Here is a 7912-nt window from a genome sequence, read left to right as displayed (position 1 = left end):
CTGGACTCACTGCACTGCATCCCCAGTGGTGCCAGTGCACTCTCTGGACTCACTGCACTGCATCCATTGTGGTGCAACTGCACTCTCTGGACTCACTGCAGTGCATCCCCAGTGGTGCCAGTGCACTCTCTGGACTCACGGCAGTGCATCCCCAGTGGTGCCAGTGCACTCTCTGGACTCACTGCACTGCATCCCCAGTGGTGCCAGTGCACTCTCTGGACTCACTGCACTGCATCCCCAGTGGTGCCAGTGCACTCTCTGGACTCACTGCAGTGCATCCCCAGTGGTTCCATTGCACTCTCTGGACTCACTGCATTGCATCCCCAGTGGTGCCAGTGCACTCTCTGGACTCACTGCAGTGCATCCCCATTGGAGCCAGTGCACTCTCTGGACTCACTGCACTGCATCCCCAGTGGTGCCAGTGCACTCTCTGGACTCACTGCACTGCACCCCAGTGGTGCCAGTGCAATCTCTGGACTCACTGCACTGCATCCCCATTGGAGCCAGTGCACTCTCTGGACTCACTGCAGTGCATCCCCAGTGGTGCCAGTGCACTCTCTGGACTCACTGCACTGCATCCCCAGTGGTGCCAGTGCACTCTCTGGACTCACTGCACTGCATCCCCAGTGCTGACAGTGCACTCTCTGGACTCAGTGCACTGCATCCCCAGTGGTGCCAGTGCACTCTCTGGACTCAGTGCACTGCATCCCCAATGGTGCCAGTGCACTCTCTGGACTCACTGCAGTGCATCCCCAGTGGTGCCAGTGCACTCTCTGGACTCACTGCACTGCATCCCCAGTGGTGCCAGTGCACTCTCTGAGCTCACTGCACTGCATCCGCAGTGGTGCCAGTGCACTCTCTGGACTCACTGCACTGCATCCCCAGTGGTGCCAGTGCACTCTCTGGACTCACTGCACTCCATCCCCAGTGGTGCCACTGCACTCTCTGGACTCACTGCAGTGTATCCCCATTGGAGCCGCTGCACTCTCTGGACTCACTAAACTGCATCCCCAGTGGTGCCAGAGAACGCTCTGGACTCACTGCACTGCATCCCCAGTGGTGCCAGTGCACTCTCTGGACTCACCGGGGTGCACCGCCAGTGGTGCCAGTGCCCTCTCTGGATTCAATGCACTGCATCCCCAAGGTGCCAGTACACTCTCTGGACTCACTGCACTGCATCCCCAGTGGTGCCAGTGCACTCTCTGGACTCACTGCACTGCATCCCCAGTGGTGCCAGTGCACTCTCTGGACTCACTGCAGTGCATCCCCAGTGGTGCCAGTGCACTCTCTGGACTCACTGCACTGCATCACCATTGGTGCCAGGGCACTCTCCGGACTCACTGCAGTGCATCTGCAGTGGTGCCAGTGCACTCTTTCGAGTCACTGCAGTGCATCCCCATTAGTGCCAGTGCATTCTCTGGACTCACTGCAGTGCATCATCAGTGGTGGCAGTGCACTTTCTGGAGTCACTGCAGTGCATCCCCTGTTGTGCTAGTGCACTCTCTGCACTCACTGCACTGCATCACCAGAAGTGCCAGTGCACTCTATGGACTCACTGCACTGCATCTCCAGTGGTGCCAGTGCACTCTCTGGACCCACTGCACTGCATCCCCAGTGGTTCCATTGCACTCTCTGGACTCACTGCATTGCATCCCCAGTGGTGCCAGTGCACTCTCTGGACTCACTGCGCTGCATCACCAGTCGTGTCAGTGCACTCTCTGGACTCACTGCGCTGCATCACCAGTCGTGTCAGTGCACTCTCTGGACTCACTGCACTGCATCCCCAGTGGTGCCAGGGCAATTACTGGACTCACTGCAGTGCAGATCAGTGGTGCCAGAGCACACTCTGGACTCACTGCACTGCATCCCCAGTGCTGACAGTGCACTCTCTGGACTCACTGCACTGCATCCCCAGTGGTGCCAGTGCACTCTCTGGACTCACTGCAGTGCATCCCCAGTGGTTCCATTGCACTCTCTGGACTCACTGCATTGCATCCCCAGTGGTGCCAGTGCACTCTCTGGACGCACTGCACTGCACCCCAGTGGTGCCAGTGCAATCTCTGGACTCACTGCACTGCATCCCCAGTGGTGCCAGTGCACTCTCTGGACTCACTGCACTGCATCCCCAGTGGTGCCATTGCACTCTCTGAACTCACTGCACTGCATCCCCATTGGAGCCAGTGCACTCTCTGGACTAACTGCATTGCATCCCCAGTGGTGCCAGTGCACTCTCTGGAGTCACTGCGCTGCATCCCCAGTGGTGCCAGTGCCCTCTGTGGACTCACTGCACTACATCCCCAGTGGGGCCAGTGCACTCTCTGGACTCACTGCAGTGCATCCCCAGTGGTGCCAATGCACTCTCTGGACTCACCGGGGTGCATCCCCAGTGCTGACAGTGCACTCTCTGGACTCACCGGGGTGCATCCCCAGTGGTGCCAGTGCAGTCTCTGGACTCACTGAAGTGCATCCCCTGTGGTGCCAGTGCACTCTGTGGACTCACTGCAGTGCGTCCCCAGTGTTTCCAGTGCACTCTCTGGACTCACTGCACTGCATCCCATTGGTGCCAGTGCACTCTCTGGACTCACTGCAGTGCATCCCCAGTGGTGCCAGTGCACTCTCTGGACTCACTGCACTGCATCCCCAGTTGTGCCACTGCACTCTCTGGACTCACTCAGTGCATCCCCAGTGGTGCCAGTGCACTCTCTCCACTCACTGCACTGCATCCCCAGTGGTGCCAGTGCACTCTCTGGACTCACTGCAGTGCATCCCCAGTGGTGCCAGTGCACTCTCTGGACTCACTGCAGTGCATCCCCAGAGGTGCCAGTGCACTCTCTGGACTCACTGCAGTGCATCCCCAGTGGTTCCATTGCACTCTCTGGACTCACTGCATTGCATCCCCGGTGGTGCCAGTGCACTCTCTGGACTCAGTGCAGTGCATCCCCATTGGAGCCAGTGCACTCTCTGGACTCACTGCAGTGCATCCCCAGTGGTGCCAGTGCACTCTCTGGACTCACTGCACTGCACCCCAGTGGTGCCAGTGCAATCTCTGGACTCAGTGCACTGCATCCCCATTGGAGCCAGTGCACTCTCTGGACTCACTGCAGTGCATCCCCAGTGGTGCCAGTGCACTCTCTGGACGCACTTCACTGCACCCCAGTGGTGCCAGTGCAATCTCTGGACTCACTGCAGTGCATCCCCAGTGGTGCCACTGCAATCTCTGGACTCACTGCACTGCATCCCCAGTGGTGCCAGTGCACTCTCTGGACTCACTGCAGTGCATCCCTTGTGGAGCCATTGCACTCTGAGGACTCACTGCACTGCATCCCCAGTGGTGCCAGTGCACTCTCTGGACTCACTGCACTGCATCCCCATTGGAGCCAGTGTACTCTCTGGACTAACTGCATTGCATCCCCAGTGGTGCCAGTGCACTCTCTGGAGTCACTGCGCTGCATCCCCAGTGGTGCCAGTGCCCTCTGTGGACTCACTGCACTACATCCCCAGTGGGGCCAGTGCACTCTCTGGACTCACTGCAGTGCATCCCCAGTGGTGCCAGTGCACTCTCTGGACTCACCGGGGTGCATCCCCAGTGGTGCCAGTGCACTCTCTGGACTCACTGCAGTGCGTCCCCAGTGGTGCCAGTGCACTCTCTGGAGTCACTGCACTGCATTCCCAGTGGTGCCAGTGCACTCTCTGGACTCACTGCACTGCATCCCCAGTGGTGCCAGTGCACTCTCTGGACTCACTGAACTGCATCCCCAGTGGTGCCAGTGCACTCTCTGGACTCACTGCAGTGCATCCCCAGTGGTGCCAGTGCACTCTCTGGACTCACTGCACTGCATCCCCAGTTGTGCCACTGCACTCTCTGGACTCACTGCAGTGCATCCCCAGTGGTGCCAGTGCACTCTCTGGACTCACTGCAGTGCATCCCCAGTGGTGCCAGTGCACTCTCTGCACTCACTGCACTGCATCCCCAGTGTTCCAGTACACTCTCTGGACTACCTGCACTGCATCCCCAGTGGTGCCAGTGCACTCTCTGGACTCACTGCAGTGCATCCCTTGTGGTGCCTTTGCACTCTCAGGAGTCACTGCACTGCATCCCCAGTGGTGCCAGTGCACTCTCTGGACTCAGTGCACTGCATCCCCAGTGGTGCCTGTGCACTCTCTGGACTCAGTGCAGTGCATTTCCAGTGGTGCCAGTGCACTCTCTGGACTCACTGCAGTGCATCCCCAGTGGTGCCAGTGCACTCTCTGGACTCACTGCAGTGTATCACCAGTGGTGCCAGTGCACTCTCTGGACTCACTGCACTGCATCCCCAGTGGTGCCTGTGCACTCTCTGGACTCACTGCAGTGCATCCCCAGTGGTGCCAGTGCACTCTCTGGACTCACTGCACTGCATCACCAGTGGTGCCAGTGCATGCTCTGGACCCACTGCAGTGCATCCCCACTGGTGCCAGTGCACTCTCTGGACTCACTGCAGTGCATCCCCTGTGGTGCCAGCGCACTCTCTGGAGTCACTGCGCTGCGTCCCCAGTGGTGACAGTTCACTCTCTGGACTCACTGTGCTGCATCCCTAGTGGTGCCAGTGCACTCTCTGGACTCACTGCAGTGTATCCCCTGTGGTGCCAGTGCACTCTGTGGACTCACTTCACTGCATCCCATTGGTGCCAGTGCACTCTCTGGACTCACTGCAGTGAATCCCCGGTGGTGCCAGTGCACTCTCTGGACTCACTGCACTGCATCCCCAGTGGTGCGAGTGCACTCTCTGGACTCACTGCACTGCATCCCCAGTGGTGCCAGTGCACTCTCTGGACTCACTGCACTGCATCTGCAGTGGTGCCAGTGAACTCTCTGGACTCACTGCAGTGCATCACCAGTGGTGCCAGTGCACTTTGTGGACTCACTGCACTGCATCCCCAGTGGTGCCAGTGCAATCTCTGGACTCACTACAGTGCATCCCCAGTGGTGCCAGTGCACTCTCTGGACTCACTGCACTGCATCCCCAGTGGTGCCAGTGCACTCTCTGGACCCACTGCAGTGCATCCCCACTGGTGCCAGTGCACTCTCTGGACTCACTGCAGTTTATCCCTAGTGGTGCAAGGGCACTCTCTGGACTCACTCTACTGCATCCCCAGTGGTGCCAGTGCACTCTCTGGACTCACTGCACTAAAACCCCAGTGGTGCCAGTGCAGTCTCTGGACTCACTGCACTGCATCCCCAGTGGTGCCACTGCACTCTCTGGACTCACTGAAGTGCATCCCCAGTGGTGACAGTGCACTCTCTGGAATCACTGCACTGCATCCCCTGTGGTGCCAGTACACTCTCTGGACTCACTGCACTGCATCCCCAGTGGTGCCAGTGCACTCTCTAGAGTCACTGCACTGCATCCCTAGTGGTGCCAGTGCACTCTCTGGACTCACTGCAGTGCATCCCCAGTGGTGCCAGTGCACTCTCTGGACTCACTGCAGTGCATCCCCAGTGGTGCCAGTGCACTCTCTGGACTCACTGCACTGCATCCATTGTGGTGCAACTGCACTCTCTGGACTCACTGCACTGCATACCCAGTGGTGCCAGTGCACTCTCTGGACTCACGGCAGTGCATCCCCAGTGGTGCCAGTGCACTCTCTGGACTCACTGCACTGCATCCCCAGTGGTGCCAGTGCACTCTCTGGACTCACTGCACTGCATCCCCAGTGGTGCCAGTGCACTCTCTGGACTCACTGCAGTGCATCCCTTGTGGTGCCATTGCACTCTCAGGACTCACTGCACTGCATCCCCAGTGGTGCCAGTGCACTCTCTGGACTCCCTGCACTGCATCCCCAGTGGTGCCAGTGCACTCTCTGGACTCACTGCACTGCATCCCCAGTGCTGACAGTGCACTCTCTGGACTCAGTGCACTGCGTCCCCAGTGGTGCCAGTGCACTCTCTGGACTCAGTGCACTGCATCCCCAATGGTGCCAGTGCACTCTCTGGACTCACTGCAGTGCATCCCCAGTGGTGCCAGTGCACTCTCTGGACTCACTGCACTGCATCCCCAGTGGTGCCAGTGCACTCTCTGAGCTCACTGCACTGCATCCGCAGTGGTGCCAGTGCACTCTCTGGACTCACTGCAGTGCATCCCCAGTGGTGCCAGTGCACTCTCTGGACTCACTGCACTCCATCCCCAGTGGTGCCACTGCACTCTCTGGACTCACTGCACTGTATCCCCATTGGAGCCGCTGCACTCTCTGGACTCACTAAACTGCATCCCCAGTGGTGCCAGAGAACTCTCTGGACTCACTGCAGTGCATCCCCAGCGGTGCCAGTGCAGTCTCTGGACTCACCGGGGTGCACCGCCAGTGGTGCCAGTGCCCTCTCTGGACTCAATGCACTGCATCCGCAAGGTGCCAGTACACTCTCTGGACTCACTGCACTGCATCCCCAGTGGTGCCAGTGCACTCTCTGGACTCACTGCAGTGCATCCCCAGTGGTGCCAGTGCACTCTCTGCACTCACTGCACTGCATCCCCAGTGGTGCCAGGGCACTCTCCGGACTCACTGCAGTGCATCTGCAGTGGTGCCAGTGCACTCTTTCCAGTCACTGCACTGCATCCCCATTAGTGCCAGTGCATTCTCTGGACTCACTGCAGTGCATCCCCAGTGGTGGCAGTGCACTTTCTGGAGTCACTGCAGTGCATCCCCTGTTGTGCTAGTGCACTCTCTGCACTCACTGCACTGCATCCCCAGAAGTGCCAGTGCACTCTCTGGACTCACTGCACTGCATCCCCAGTGGTGCCAGTGCACTCTCTGGACTCACTGCACTGCATCCCCAGTGGTTCCATTGCACTCTCTGGACTCACTGCATTGCATCCCCAGTGGTGCCAGTGCACTCTCTGGACTCACTGCACTGCATCCCCAGTGGAGCCAGTGCACTCTCTGGACCCACTGCAGTGCATCCCCAGTGCTGACAGTGCACGCTCTGGACTCACTGCACTGCATCACCAGTGGTGCCAGTGCACTCTCTGAGCTCACTGCACTGCATCCCCAGTGGTGCCAGTGCACTCTCTGGACTCACTGCACTGCATCCCCAGTGGTGCCAGTGCACTCTCTGGACTCACTGCACTGCATCAACAGTGGTGCCAGTGCACTCTCTGGACTCACTGCACTGCATCACCAGTCGTGCCAGTGCACTCTCTGGACTCACTGCACTGCATCCCCAGTGGTGCCAGGGCAATTACTGGACTCACTGCTGTGCAGATCAGTGGTGCCAGAGCACTCTCTGGACTCACTGCAGTGCATCACCAGTGGTGCCAGTGCACTCTCTGGACTCACTGCACTCCATCCCCAGTGGGGCCACTGCACTCTCTGGACTCATTGCAGTGTATCCCCGTTGGAGCCGGTGCACTCTCTGGACTCACTAAACTGCATCCCCAGTGGTGCCGGAGAACTCTCAGGACTCACTGCAGTGTATCCCCAGTGGTGCCAGTGCACTCTCTGGACTCACCGGGGTGCATCCCCAGTGGTGCCAGTGCACTCTCTGGAATCACTGCAGTGCATCCCCAGTGGTGCCAGTGCACTCTCTGGACTCACTGCACTGCATCCCCAGTGGTGCCAGTGCACTCTTTCGAGTCACTGCAGTGCATCACCAGTGGTGCCAGTGCACTCTCTGGACTCACTGCACTGCAGCCCCAGTGGTGCCAGTGCTCTCTCTGGACTCACTGCAGTGCATCCCCAGTGGTGCCAGTGCACTCTCTGGACTCAGTGCACTGCATCCCCAGTGGTGCCAGTGCACTCTCTGGACTCACTGCACTGCATCCCCATTAGTGCCAGTGCATTCTCTGGACTCACTGCAGTGCATCCCCAGTGGTGCCAGTGCACTCTCTGGACTCACTGCAGTGCATCCCCAGGGGTTCCATTGCACTCTCTGGACTCACTG

The sequence above is a fragment of the Anser anser genome, assembly GCF_964211835.1.
Source record: "Anser anser genome assembly, contig: HAP1_SCAFFOLD_32, whole genome shotgun sequence".
Taxonomy (NCBI): domain Eukaryota; kingdom Metazoa; phylum Chordata; class Aves; order Anseriformes; family Anatidae; genus Anser; species Anser anser.
This window is presented reverse-complemented; position numbering follows the sequence as displayed.